The sequence below is a fragment of the Silene latifolia genome, chromosome 3, assembly GCF_048544455.1.
Source record: "Silene latifolia isolate original U9 population chromosome 3, ASM4854445v1, whole genome shotgun sequence".
NCBI lineage: Eukaryota > Viridiplantae > Streptophyta > Magnoliopsida > Caryophyllales > Caryophyllaceae > Silene > Silene latifolia.
Genome location: NC_133528.1, coordinates 55834405 through 55850274, shown reverse-complemented (window position 1 = coordinate 55850274; position 15870 = coordinate 55834405). Strand labels below are relative to the sequence as shown.

Here is a 15870-nt window from a genome sequence, read left to right as displayed (position 1 = left end):
TTTAATGAAATCATTTTTATGTATGAATTTTAATCATTGAATTAAATTGAAGTATTTTAATCATGACACTTCATTTTTGTTTTCATTTTTGTTGGACTACCAATTTGCGGTGTTAAATTATTTATTTATTATATTGTTCATGACACTCCAATTTTTTTGGACTAACAATTTGTACTAACGATTTTTATTGGACTGACTTTTTCTGTTGTTTATGATTAGTATATGGCAGGTTTCATTCAAAATATTATAGGGAGCAGTAGTGGGGGAAGTCGCCGCAACGAGGAGAACGATGAGATTAATAATGATGATGACGAGGCTGTTGAGAATATAACACCGGAATAGGATAATATGCAGATAATTCTCTCACAAAACAAACCAGGTGGTAAATGGTAAGTGTTCTAAAATTTATTTTTAGCTTTATGAAATATATATCATTCAAATCATTTTATTTAAATTTTCAATATATGTTTGTTTTAATTTTCAGGTGGAGTGACAAGTGCAAAAAATAATACGTCAGTTGGTCGTTCACAAATAACATTTCAAATGAAGAGTACTTCACTAAATGGAGTGAGGCGAGTCAAGCGCAGCGCTTGAAGATGTGGAATTGGTTTAAGGTAATTTAAAAGTTACCTATTATTTACTTTACGTTAATAATTTTTTTTTTTTTATTAAAGTCATCTCTTCTATTACTAATTAAACACTTGTTTTTGAAATAGAAACATGTGAGGTCCGTCGATAAAGAGTATGAACCTAAGCATGAATGGCAAAGGGCGGTCACGAGGTGGATTACCAAGCTTATTAATGGACTCAAGTATTTAAAGAACAAACCCGATTGGGTCCCGCTCTCTTGGTGGGTGAATCTGAAGGAAAGAGAAGAAAAAGACCCTGAATTTGCCAAAAGTTCTAAGACAAATACGGCAAATAGAATGTCGGGTGCTAAGGACGGGAAAGCACTAGGCACTCATACTCTAGGCCGTAAGAGTTGCTCCGATGCTTTCAAGGAATTGGTAAGCATTGTATTTATTATTTTTCACAAATTGGTTACAAGTATTGATTGCCGAATATAATCAATTTACGTTTTTATGCTACTTTCAGGGTGAGTCGGCCACACCATACAAGTTGTTTACAAAGACCAAGAAAAACAAGAAGGGGGAGTGGGTTAATCCTCGAGCTGCTAAGACCGACGTAAGTTAATATTTATTTTATTTCTCTACTTCATAATGTTAATATTTATTATATTTTCCTCATTTATAAATATAACATCATTTTTTCCTTATTTGTTTTTTTTAGGCCGTTTATCAAGAAGAGATGAGTCGACCAACGCCTCCCGGAGAGGCTCCAGACGAGTACCATTCGTTCTACACCGCTGTCGATGGTTTTGACAATCGTGGAAGATTTTTCGGGAACGGTGATGTAGTGGCCGAACAATGGTATGAACGTCCGTCTAAAAAGGTACTCGTCGATCATTCTCTTACACTCCTACCCAGCTTACTCAATTTGCCACCCAAATAAACAATGAGCGAGCCGCACGACAAAGTCTTGAGGAAGAAATGCGCGCCACTCAAGAAAGAGTCCGTCTCCAAGCTGAGCAAATGGCAGAAATGCAAAAAGCTTTGGCTGAGATGCGCCAATCTCAACCCCCTCCCTCGTGCTCAGGTTTCGCCCGCCCTTTCCGTAGAGAAGACAATGAGGATGGCGGGCATGGCTTTGGTAGTGACTGTATTGAGCCTCTAGGTAATTGTTAGTACCGTCGTCTATGTTCTTATGTTAGTAGTTTAGTTAAGGCTACTTTAGGACACTTATGATTATGGATTACTAGTTTAGTTGGTATTTAAGAGACATTATTTTATGAGACATGTAAAAATTTGACCTTTAGTTTTTATGTAATAACTTCGTTCTTCCAATCGTGTTTGGTTTTCTATCGATGCTTTCGTTGTCTACTCTTGATTCCCGCTCATGCGGTCGACATGATAATGGATTCCCGCTTGGCGGTCGACGGTTGTATTTTGTTTTTGCAGGTTTAGTGAGTAAAAACAATGCAAAATCCGCATTGTGGCTGGGTAGCAAGCTGCTGTTTCCAGCCACTGCCTAGATTTTTCCTAACGGAAATTCCGTCAGGATAGTCAACAAAAATGTTGACCAAAGTGACGAAAAAATCGTCACTGAAGTAGAATTCCTGACGGAATATCCGTCAGATAAGTCAACAAGATGATGACCTTCCTGACGGAAATTCCGTCAGTAATGCGACAATCCTGACGGTTTTTCTGTCACTTTGGTCAACAAAATGTTGACTTTTGTGACGGCATTTCCGTCAGTATGGGCAAATTATTGACGGTGTTTCCGTCAGAAAGGTCAACATCTTGTTGACTTGCTACGTCACCCTAAATGCTCATTTGTGACGGAATAACCGTCAGGAGCACCTCTTGTGATGGTTTTTCCGTCAGGAATTGATTTTCTGTGACCGATTGTTGTGACGCTTTATTCGTGACGGAAAATCCGTCAGGAATGCCCATTTCTGACGGAAAAGAGGTCTTTCTGACGGTTTTTTTCCGTCAGTTTCCCGTGTTTTTTTTGTAGTGGGTGTTGGAGGATCATCTTTATTGTATAAGCTCAAGAACAACATCAAGGAAGGAGTCCTTGAGTTGTGCCCATATTTTCCATTAACAATGTAAGGACATTTTGTCTTAAGATGGTTTTATACCATCTCTTTAATATTTTTCTTTGCATGCATGTAGATTTAGACCACAAAAAAATAACTTGTAATTTTGATATCAGAAAATGAGTATTAATTTGGTCTAAATAATTAACACCAAGTACTTCAACAAAATAGAAATATAAGAGTTCACACCCTATGGAAAGCATACTTGGTAATACTAAAAAGAGTGTTCAAACGCGACGATCCTTGAACAATTTCTGCTCCTTCTATTCGTTTCTATCAACAATTAAACCAACGAATATTAAGGAAGCCCTCGTAGAATCAGATTGGATTATAGCTATGCAAGAAGAGCTTCAACAATTCGAACGGAACAAAGTATGGCACTTAGTTCCTGGACCCAAGGATCGATCTGTAATTGGAACTAGATTGGTGTTTAGAAATAAACTAGATGATGTCGAGGTCATAGTTCGAAATAAAGAAAGATTGGTGGTACAAGGTTATAATCAACTAGAAGGAATAGATTATGATGAGACTATTGCACATGTTGCCCGTCTTAAAGCTATTTGACTTCTGATAGCATTCGCATCTCATAAAGGAATGAAGCTCTTCCAAATGGATGTCAAGACAGCGTTTCTAAATGGGTACCTATAAGAAGAAGTCTTCGTAGAACAACCTCCTGGATTTATGGATAACAAATTTAAAGATCATGTCTTTAAATTAGACAAGGCCTTGTATGGATTGAAGCAAGCACCAAGGGCCTGGTATGACAAATTATCGAAATTTTTACTTGACAGTGGATTTAAGAGAGGATCTATAGATAAGACATTATTTCAAAAAACCGAGGAAACTGATCTTTTGATTGTTCAAGTCTACGTTGACGATATTATTTTTGGGTCAACTAACCGTAATCTATGCAAGTATTTTTTGGAGTTGATGACTTCTGAATTTGAGATGAGTATCTACAAATTCAACAAATCAAGGAAGGCATCAAGATTCATCAACAGAAATATATTAAGGAGTTAATTTGAAAGTTCGAAATGGAAAATTTCCATGCTATGTCTACTCCAAGGGTCGCAGATAATAAATTGACTTTAGATGAAGACGGTAAGTCCGTTGATGAAACAAATCACCGAGGAATGATTTGGTCATTGCTATGTTTAACTGCAAGTAGACCGGATATCATGTTTAGTGTATGCGTTTGTGCGAGATATCAATCATCTCCCAAAGAATCGCATATGACGGCCGTAAAAAAAATCTTCCGATATCTTATTAGGACGTCCAAACTATATCTATGGTATCCTATGGAATGCCATTTCGATCTTGTCGGATATTCAGATGCCGATTACGCAGAAATGTCCTTAGACAGGAAAAGTACGTCAGGTGTTGCCACATTTGTTGGACCTTGCATTATCACTTGGGGTTCAAAGAAGCCGAATATATTGCAGCAGGACTGGTATGTACTCAATTATTATGGCTTAAGCAACAGTTATGGGATTATGGTGTTAACTAGGTTGTATTCCTATTTTATGAGAAAATACGAGTGCTATTATAATTTCCAAAAATCCCGCGCAGCACTCGCGTACCAAACACATTGAAATTAGACACCATTTTATACGTGACCATGTTGAAAAAGCGAATATAAAACTCGAATTTTGTAGTACTGAAAAACAATGGGCATACATTTTGACAAAGCCTTTAGCTAGAGGACGTTTTGAGATTTTACGGTTGGAAATTGGTTTAATCAGTGGCACCTAAACTATCATAATTATTTCCTAACCGTATGACTGACTAGTTAAGATGAGATTGTATGTCTGTGTCCGTATTTTCCGCTGCAAGTACATTCTTATATAGTATTTTATTATTTTATGAGAATATTCTGTTTGCTAGGCTGTTATATTTTGTGTTGTATACAGACCATATCTTTCACTACTTATACATTCTACGGTTTAGAGCTTCATAAACCAATGATATTCATGATTGGTTTCATTTAGGATGTGGGTAGTACTCCTTATATGGCATGTAACATCAAATTGCATAAGCATGAAATTTGTCTCTTATTGCCTGTATACACTCGGTTTGTCGTGGTGACACATGTGGAGAGGCGACCCTTCCTTTACGTTTTACCTAATAACGTCACATTAGCCAAATTTGTCTTGTTTTGACCTATTTATTCAACTACATTCCATATGGCCTACCCTTGTCAAGCTAGTCTTGTTGGTATATTTGGAAGTCTTGTTGTGGTCAATTTTGTTGGTGTTGTGATGAATATTGGATGGAAGGAAGAAAAAGATGGACAGAAAAAAATACAAAAAAAAAGAGAGGAGAAAAATGATACTCCGTATTATAAAAGATGGAAAAGCAGAAATCTCTTATTACTCCTATTCTTATTCATTTCCATATTACTTAACGAGAAGTACTTGTTGATGTGAGTGAGTGTGTGCCGTACTTGGCATAGTGAATCATCTTTAAAGTTGAGTTGGAAAGTGGAATATGGTTATCTTTGGTTATGATCGGTGCTAGCTTGGCTTTTACCTCCACATATCCAAATTATTTTGCCCCTTGTTACCCAATTACCTCTTCTCACATTCATATGTAAGTCCTTGGCATGTGTTTTGGACTTCGCTTGGTTGGAGTGTATATGTACGGTAGCTAGAGAAATCTATCATGTTAGATTTCATGCATGCTTCTGTAGGTCGCAGTTAGGTGAGTGGCTAATTTCCTTCTCTCCTACAAATCTGTACTCAACTTGGTTTGTATTACACACTTTATATGTAGGGCTTGTTTATGTTGAAGTCGTTCTTATGCTATAATATATGCTTTGATTATTATATATTTCTTGCCTCGGTTGATACCATTCTAGTCATTTGATGTGACTCATATTTGAGCACATTTAGTCCCCGAATTAACCTCGTTCCCATGCTTTCTAGCATATATTAGGGTCATTTCTTATCTTCAGTTTCCCATTTGGCATATTCTTTGAGGTTTTGTGTCCTTGGTAGGAGAGGATCGCTAACCTTGCATTTATGAGGCAAAATGGAGCTAAATGGATCGCATCTAATGACCAAGCATCAAGGAGGAGACCGATACAAGAGGCCTAAGCAAACAAATAGAGTGAAATGTGCAATGATGAAAAGATCCTTATATACCCAACACAATCCCCGTGGATTGTTAAGGAGCCAACAAGAGAAGAATCCTGTGCCACGATCTGAGCGACCCGAGCTCAGGATGAGCGGATCAGAGCAACGATTCGAGCGTCCCTGACCGTGATCCGAGCATACCAAAGAAACAATCCGGGCGTCCCGACTGCCAGCCCGAGTGGATCTCCTTATAGGACAGGCCGTGCTTCAGGTAAGGACGAGCGGATCCTGGTGGGAGTTGTAAGCATGATCCGCGCATGTCCCTCAGGAGTTGCATTTCCTCAAGCTTCTCTTAGGGTCTTAATAGTTATTTAAACCCTTAGTAACCCTAATTCTTGTACTTAATTCTAGTATAAATACCCCTTTATACTACCTAGATTATCATCAAGTTTTAATAAAGTTTTAATCCATTCTTAATCAAGTCTTAATCAATCTTTAATCATCTCTTAATTTAGTTGTAATACACATTTCAATATTAATCATATCTTAATCTTTCCTTAATTTTCTCAATTGTTCTTAGTTTTATTGGAGTAATTAGAAGATTATTTGGGTTTATTTGGAGGATTGACAACCTTCCATCAATCATCAAGTACTTCAATTATTCTTTGCTTTATTATTTAGATCATCTCCATAGGTATAATTCCTTTTTACCCTTGTTTAATTATTGTTAATCACATCACTTAATTCATCATGTCTTGCTTTATTAGTATGATTGACAACCTTATTAGCATGCTAAACTTGATCATGAGTGAGTAGTTCTTTAGCTAGGGTTAATGAGGAATTAGGGGAAACAAACATGGGAATTGATCTATGCTTAATCTAATATGTTTTCATAATTAATTTGCTTGCTTGTTGTGATTTCAACATATGCACATGTTATATTTGATGAAATGTGAGCCTATGAATCTTTGTATTTTTTACCCATCTCCTATCTTTTCAATGAGGCTTGTAAGACATAAACCAACTGGAGCCTCATTAGACCATGCATAAGAGTTGAATAGGGGGAGACTAAGTCGACTTGTAGGTATTGTACAGTCCAGACGACTCGGCTCCGGGACCTAAATTCTCCTAGGGATTGTAAGATATACACTAACTCGATCCCATCACAACAATAAGTGCTTGCATCTATTTGAAAACATGTTCGTATAATATATTTCCATGAATCCCCTATGAACCCATGACACCCTAGTGCTTTTAATCAATTGTTTACAACCCCTTTATTTGCTTTACTTAATTTACATTCATCTTGTTGATTAGTTTAGACCACATCTCATCTCAACCCAATTTGTGACACCCTAAGACATAGCTACTTGCAATTGAAATTCCTACATCAATACCCGTCCCTAGGGATCCGACCTTTACTTGTGTCTTTGATAAGAGTAGTTTGTGAAGTTATAAATATTGTTTTGGTTAGTAGCTTTTGACGATGAGTTTTAACCACGCCAAAAATGGCGCTGTAGCCGAGGACGGAGTTCAATTGATTTGATTTTCATTAATTGTTTTTAGTTGTGTCTTTCTTTACCTTGCGGAAGTCAATCTCCTCAAGGTTGTTCTAATTGTTTTCGAGTTGTTTCATATTTTGCATGACTAGGAGATCACAAGGTAATTTATTACCTATTGATTTCGAGATTGAAAGGACCTTAACCAACAATAGAAGAGTTGCTAGAGGTATTTCAAGAGTTGTAGGTATTGGTGAGATTGTGGACATTCAACCAAATAACATTGAGTTTGTCAACTCTTTTGCAAGAGAAGGAGAGGATAACCCAATTCAAAACCCACCACTAAATCAACCTACAATGCCTAAATTTTCGTCACATTCCGTACCAACCGAGGAGAACCTACCAAATGGTACTCCTACACGACCAAATTTAACCGGTAATTTCATTGCCAAATCCGCATTCATACAATTAGTTGAGAGAAGCCAATTTGGAGGGATGCCTAGTGAAGACCCTCACTCACATATGGAGACTTTTTGTGACTATTGTGATGCAATTTCTCAAACCGGAGTTACTCAAGACCAAATCCGATGGGTATTATTTCCTTTTTCTTTGATCGGTACCACAAAGCAATGGTTGAAGAGCCTAGACAAGGCTACCCTTGGTATTGATTCATGGAAGAAGTTACCACTTGCCTTCTACAAGAAATTCTACCCTCCGGAGAAGACTAATATGTTGAGAGCCCAAATCACCGGGTTCAATCAAAGGGATGAGGAATCATTATATGAAGCATGGGAGAGATTTAAGGACACTTGTAGTTCTTGTCCACACCATGGACTTAGTGAGTGGTTCCTTGTGCAACAATTTTGGAACGGCCTATATGAAGACTCCCGCAATGTTCTTAATATGAGATCCAATGGGATGTTTACCGAAGTTGATGACAATCAAACATGGGCCAAAATCGAAGAGATGGCGGTTCATAATTCCCAATATAGTAGGCCTCGAAAGGCCACAAGAGGAGGAAAGCATGAGGTAGATTCCATCACTCAATTGGGTGCTCAACTAAGTGCTCATATCGACACCTTCAATTTGAAGTTTGAGAAGGCCATGGCTAAGCTTGATGAAGCTTCCAAATCACCCAAACAACATGTTAATGCTATGGTGGCATCATCCTCAATCCCAAGTGGATTATGTGAAAGTTGTGGAACCTTGGGACATGATCAAAATGAATGTAGGGGAACAAATGAACAAGTTAATGCTTTCCAAGCATACAAGGGTGACACCCCTTATTCCAACTACTATAATGAGAACACCAAATTCTATCCAAATCTTTCATACAAGAGCCAAAATGTTCAAAACCCCCAACAAACATACACCATACCTCCAATCAGAAACCAAGCTCAAAGACCATTTTTCAACGAAAGCCAAGGTTACCAAAATCAACCTTCCAACAACCAATCAAATGACCAAAGCTTTGACGTTCAAAAAGCGGTCCTCCAAATGCAAAATAACCAACAAGAATTCTTCACCCAAATGCAAAAAGATAACCAAGCTAAAGAGATCACCATCAACAACATTCTTGCCCACACCAAAATGTTAGAGACTCAAATGAGTCAATTAGCATCTTCTAGCTCTCAAAGACAAAAGGGGCAATTACCGCCTCAAGGTAATCCCCCAAGACATAAGACGGTTAGTGCCATCCATTTGAGGAGTGGTACAAGATATGAGGGGCCGAAGAGGCCAATTGATGAAGATATTGTGGATGCTAGTGACAAGCAAAAAGTTGTGGAGAACTCTAAGGAGGTAGAACCTACCACCAATGAAATTTCAAAGAAGAAGAATGAAGAGAAGGCTAAGGAAAAAGAGCCTATTGTGATTAGACTTCCATTACCAAGTCGAAAAGCTAAGCCTAAGCTTGATGACCAACTTGGAAAGTTCATGGAAATTGTAAAGAGCTTAGGAGTCTCAATCCCATTCACGGAATGGATCAATCATGTTCCGGCTTATGCAAAGTACATGAAAGATATTCTTACCAGAAGAAATCCATCCGAAAGTTGGAGACTATTGCCTTAACCAAAGTGCGTAGTGTTATTCTTCAAGTTCCCCTCCAAAGCTCAAAGATCCAGGAAGTTTTTCTATTCCATGTACCATTGGCGACACTACAACCAACAAAGCATTATGTGATCTTGGAGCAAGTGTAAGTGTCATGCCATACTCGGTATGTAAGAGGCTAGGAATGGGAGAGCCCAAATGCACCAACATCACTCTTCAAATGGTGGATCGATCAACAAAGGTACCTTTAGGGGTATGGGAGGATGTGCCCGTGAGAATTGGCAAATTCTTCATCCCGGTAGACTTTGTCATTGTAGACATGGAGGAGGACTCCAACATTCCTATCATTTTAGGAAGACCTTTCTTGCATACCGCCGGAACGGTAATTATTGTGAAACTTAGAGAACTCACACTCGAGGTAAGGGACGAGACAATCACTTTCAATCTTGACAAAACAATGAGATCTCTCCGACTACATGAGCCATGTTTCATGGTCGATCATTATAGCTGAGAAAGTGATAGGAAGAAGCTAGAATCTCTATGCAAATATCAAGCCATGGGTAAAGAAACACCACTCATATAGAAGAAAAAGGTGGATGACCTTCAAGTAGATCTATTCGGAGAGCAAGGAATTTTCAACAACAATGAGAGCTTGAATAGCTCACCCATCATGACAAGTAATGAAGAAGACCTCATTGGCCAAGATACCAAGAAAGAGGAGTTGCCCTTGTCAACTCATGACATCATTGGGGAACAAGCTAGTGAAGTTTGCGGTCTATGGGACGATGAATTTGAAGGATTGGTCAATCCTTATATTGGAAATTCTATGACCTCAGACCAAGGCTTTGTGGATCCTTGTCATCACTTTGACTTGGATGATTAAAACAATGAAGAAAACAATGTGCAAAGGTCTATCCAAGACCTCTATCATGAAAATGAGCAAGCCTTCGACTACTTCTACAAGGTGTTGAGCAACATCAACAACACCTTGGCTTTGCCCCCTTGACATCTCATCCAAGAATGAGATTTTGGTGGAGTCCTCCCTAAACCACCATTTATAAATATTCTAACCCCGTAACTCGCATTCTATTTCCTTTATTGCATTTTTGTCATTTTTAGATTTGCATTTTTGTGCTTTGATCAAGATTTTTGACATGAGAGCAAGTGAGGGAGGTATTTTAACGTGTTTTGATGTGTAGTGTTTGACCAAGTGTGGGGATAGCAAAAGCCTAGGCTAACCAAGCCTTTTTGGTACACCCATAAAATTTAACGAAGGAGAAGAAGAAAGAACGACATGGGAAAAGGAATCCCCACGAGCGGGCCTGAGCTCGTGGGAGCTGGAGAGGATCCGAGCGTCCCTAGCTTGCATCCGAGCGTCCGTAGCTTGCATCCGAGCGTCCTGGCCTTAGGACGCGGGTCCTGAGAAAGTTTGAATTGAATAAAACGCCCTGTAAGAAAATCTGAGCAGATCAACCTCAGGACGTTCGTCCCCATCTTTACGACGCTCGTCTTGGCATCAATACGCGCGTCCTGGGAAGACTCCCAGTCTATGAAATTACGCTGTAAGGAAATTTGCACGTCCCCAGAGAATCCGAGCGTCCCAGAAAGAATCCGCTCGAGCTGAGGAAGATCCGCGCGTCCTGGCACGGGTTCGCAATTTCAGGAAGTCCTGTAAGACAATCCGCGCGTCCCGTGTTGAATCCGAGCACCCCGACCTGTATTTAACAAAAACACGGGACAATTCCCTCCTTCCTAATTCATTTCTATCTTTCACAAACACAAACACATACCTTTTCTCCCAGTAAAACCCTCAATCCCCTCATTCAAAAAAACCAATTTCTCAACAAAATTCACCACCATTCAAACAAAACTTGCTCAAAAGAAGATTAAATCACTCCTTTATCAACAAAAGACCATCTAAACATCAAATTCCTCACAAATTGAATCAATTTTCTAGGGTTTGGCCAAAAATTCAAAAATCCTAAATTAATTGAGGAATTGATTGAAGTTTTAAGAAGTAAGGAGCATTCAAGCAAAATCTTGGTTTGTTGATACCAATTTGAGAAGGAGAATACAATGGCAAGGACCAAAGGCGGAAACAAGGCACTCAAAACAACAAATTTATCAAAGAGACAACAAGCTCTTCTTGCATCTAAGGCTTTGGTAGTGACACAACCAAGGGTGGAAATACAAGAAATCGCAACTCCTATTGAGGAAGCTACCACACCTACTCCGGTTATAGAACAATTGCCAAATTTTCCGGAGGTAACTTTCTTAATAGATGCCCATAAGAATGCATTTTTATCCCTTACTAGAAAGACTATTGTGGCTACCAAGTTTATTTGTCAAGACACTTTGGAAAAATTGGGTGTGCTTGAAAGAACTAGAGCATTTTTCGAGTCCATGAGGTTGTTAGCCCTCTTTGAAATGGAATAATTGACCTACCCTTCATTGACCATGGAGTTCATAAGCTCCTTGAAGGTGTCTAAGATAGAGACTCGATATTATGTTAAATTCCGTCTTGAGACAAGAGTAGAAGAATGACTTGGAGTGAGTTTGGTAATGCGTTTGGTCTTTTACAATATCATCATTATGAGAAGAAGCCTTTAAAATATGATGCCGCACCTCTTTGGAAATCTCTTACAGGTCGAAAATTTGACTCTTTCCGAGAGTGTCATGCTTTATATGTTCATCATCCGGGCATAAGAGTATGGCACAAGTTTGTGGGCAATACCTTGATTGCTAGAAAAGGCACCAATCACTTCACCGAACTTGATTTTGTCTACCTTGATTCCTTCATGAATATCAATGGAAAGATCACCAAAAAGTACAACATTCTTCAACTATTGCTTGATTGGTGGCTTGAGATTGATAATGGGAAAGATGGAGCAGCCTTCATTGTAAACGGCGGCTTAGTAACGAGGCTAGCTAAGAACTTTAACCCGAATTTCAAGAAAGATAACACCTACAAACCGGTTAAAGGGAGCAACCTCCTTGATATGAGCACTATGATCAACAAATTCCATTGGGTCAAGAATGACAATCTTGACAACAAATATGAGTGGCTCATCAAAGAAGCTAAGTCCTTTGTCTTGCCTAACAAGATTTGCCGTCTCTCCGTCCGTAGACTAAACTACCTATTGCCCGTCTCTGAGGAAGCCGATGTTATAAATAAGCAACATAGGGAACCAATGTGACACCTCCATACTACAGTGCCTTACCAGGACCACTTAAGGTATGAGAACATCACCATCTCGATTTCCCGAGGCAATGATAATCAAAAGACAATAAAGAAACATACTTTAAAAGTAAATACGGTTTTTCCCAGCTTACTTTCGAAACTCGAATCGTAATCATCCCGCCTACTCCACCACAACCGGTGACGGCATCGCAACACCGTCACCAACAGCCGCACCGCAGCGCGAAAATACCCGCATCACAACACGAAATACCATGCCCGAAATACCACCTGAGGCACAAGAACCACATCGATAGACATCACCACTTACACTATTCTCATACACACTGACTCAGGATAACTTCCCGGACAAGAAAACTTACTCAAAACCGCTTTACTAGATCACAACACAACATATTGTAAGGAATAAACAGATAAGCACCTCATGAACATCATCTCTACCATTTCACGGAATACACATGTATTATCAATTCACATACAATTATAACTAGCCACGCCAGATCAATCAAAATATTACCTTTTTGAATATCATTCAATTAGGTTACCGTACTCAACATATAGCACATCCAGATAACAACTTTATAACTATCACACCATACCACTTCTCGTGAGGTAAGAACCTCACACAAACATTTATACACATCATAGACCCGTAATCACATCCAACTAGTCAATCCTGATCACGTAAGTTACCAATTGATAAAGGTTACCTCTCGCCCGAGCTTAACTCGTATGCCCCTCATAACATATTCTCTCATTCGCATACCATCACCTCCAGCCAAGTATAACCATACCATTAATATTCAACTACTTGCACCCGCCTCATATCACCACATCTTATACTTCCTCCCAAACATACATATTGTTGGAGTAGTGTCCTCCACAATAAGTGCGTTTACATAATAAATCTCGTAAAAGAAATATCAGGGATTTATTTTTATTTGTCAGTTGGTCATCGTTAATCGGTAATGATTGGCTGACTAGAAAATGATATTACTGTCGTGTGACGGCGGTGATCATCTGATCCCTTTAGGTCACACCTATAGGATGACGCCCAAATAGAATAAATTAATTATTTGTATGAGATACGAGATAATTAATTCCTTGTATTATTTCACTTTTAGTTAGTCACATAAATGTATTATTTGATGACGGGTTACGAACTCGGGACAAGGAGATTTATTATTTAATTATGTGATATTTAAATAATAAATGATTAGAATTTATTAATTAATTAATTTTATACGATATGTGTATATGTTTTGAGGTGGAATCAATTAGCTATTAAATTTTACAAGAGGTTGTAAAATTAGCTAAATGGGTTAATATTGACACATTGTATGTTAAAAAAATGGTCTTATGATTACTTAATAGTTAAGTAAATATTGGTAGTTAATTTATATTACTTAAGTGTTAAATAATTAAATTAATATTTAATTATATAAGATAATTAAACAAAGACTTACAAGCACATGTGGGGCAAATGTCGAAAACCGAAATGGACTTAAATATGTCCACTTGTACCGGTTTTATGAGGACATCACAAGTGTCCATTAAGTGGCATTTTTCCACTTAATATTGTCTCCACATTTGCTTATAAACACCCATACAATTACACCATTTGTGATGTTGGAAAAATTTGAAGAAATTCTTGGTCTTTAAGGGTGTTTTGGCCGGAACTTCTACTACACTTAGAGACCAACTTTTATTCTTATTTTGTTCATCACTTTCATATAAAAACACATATAATATAAACTAATAATATTATCAAAGTAATAATATTTATTAGTTCATCAAATATACATACATATTACTCAAATAATATCTAATTAATATTATTTTGTAGTAATTATTTTGGGTTAATCTTGGGTGCCACCAAATGAGATTACCTATATTGGTAATTGGTGTTCTTGGAGGATCATCTATAGTTGCATAGCTCAAGAACTATAAAGGTAGGAGACCTTTGTAGTACCCATATTTTGCCTTATATCAATGTAAGGAACTTTTGTCTTAAGATGGTTTAATACCATCTTTTATACTTTTATTTGCATGCATGTAGATTTAGACTAAATAAAATTAATTTGTAATTTTGATATCATAAGATGAGTATTTATTTAGTCTAAATAACTAACAAGTGGTATCCGAGCATTGTTAAATACATGCATGTTGTCTTAAGACGGTTTTAGTAATTTATGAGATAAATTTATAAAATTGATATTATGTTACTAAAATTAGTTTTATCACATAATATGGCCTTGCATATAAATAATCTGGTCTTAGGATGATATGGGACGAAAATTTGATTTTTGTTAAATTTTCCCACTTTTTATAACTTAAAATGGCATAAAATTGAGTAAAAATACATTAAAATTAATTAAGAGTTAATTAAATTTGGTTGCATGTTAATTTTATGCATATTTATTTAGAAATAACCACATGCATGTTCTATTTATGAGATAAGTAGATACTTTAGATTAATGTGATTAATTTAGGTAGTTTATTAATTTTTATTTGATAAAAGTTGGTAAATAATGGTTATTTTGTAAATAAATATTAATTTAATTTTTGGGCTCGAAATTTTTGAATTTTTAGATCCTAGAAATTGTTCCAAATGTACAAAATTTTATTTTAAGTCATTTCAATTTTTATGGTTTGATTTAGAATTAAATCGTAAAAATTGTCGCTTTACCGATTAAATTGTGAAATCGTTTTAAATAAATTTTAAAAACAAAAAATAAAAAAAAATTCACTTGCATGGCATTTTTGGTGTAAGACCAGAATGTTCATGGCTTTGAAATTTATTTTTCCATAAATTTTTAAATTGAATGGAATTTTTGTATGATAATTGAGAATTATTATATCATTTTTGTCATAATTATGTTTTAATTCCCATATAAATTCAAGATAATTGTTGAGAATAATTATTTTGATATTAGACCAGATTAGTATGATGAGTAAGTCTTTAAATTGTTTTAAGAATTGTTTATGAATTTTTATTGGTAAAAGTTCCGTCAAAGCAAGCTCAAATGATCGTTGTTGGTAAGTTACTGATTTGACATGTCATTTTCATAATGCAATTTTTATTCATTTGGATGAATGTTTTTTAGCATTATAATTATGTAATTTTTCCTAATATGGCCATAGGTAGAAGTTGGTATTTTCCGTAATGTAAGGGAATATCGACTTGTTTTGTAATTAATTGCGATTTCGTATCGCCTAATTTGTAATTAATTAATAGTTTTTATTTTAATTTTATTACAAATTGTATAATAGGGTATTGTTATGTAATTTAATTATTAGTAATTAGATGAAGCATCTAAAGACGGAGTTTTCATGAAGACGATGTTTTCGGAAAGGCGTTCCGAAATCCTAAAGAAGGAGGCCAATTTA

At 36.8% G+C, this 15870-nt stretch overlaps 1 non-coding gene across 1 annotated transcript; it reads right to left on the bottom strand.

Moving 5' to 3' along the window:
- Positions 1–7961: 7961 nt before the first annotated feature.
- On the bottom strand, positions 7962–8068 carry LOC141650097 (small nucleolar RNA R71). The gene has a single exon (XR_012546157.1). It is a non-coding gene; the product is annotated as a small nucleolar RNA R71 (small nucleolar RNA).
- Positions 8069–15870: the final 7802 nt, after the last annotated feature.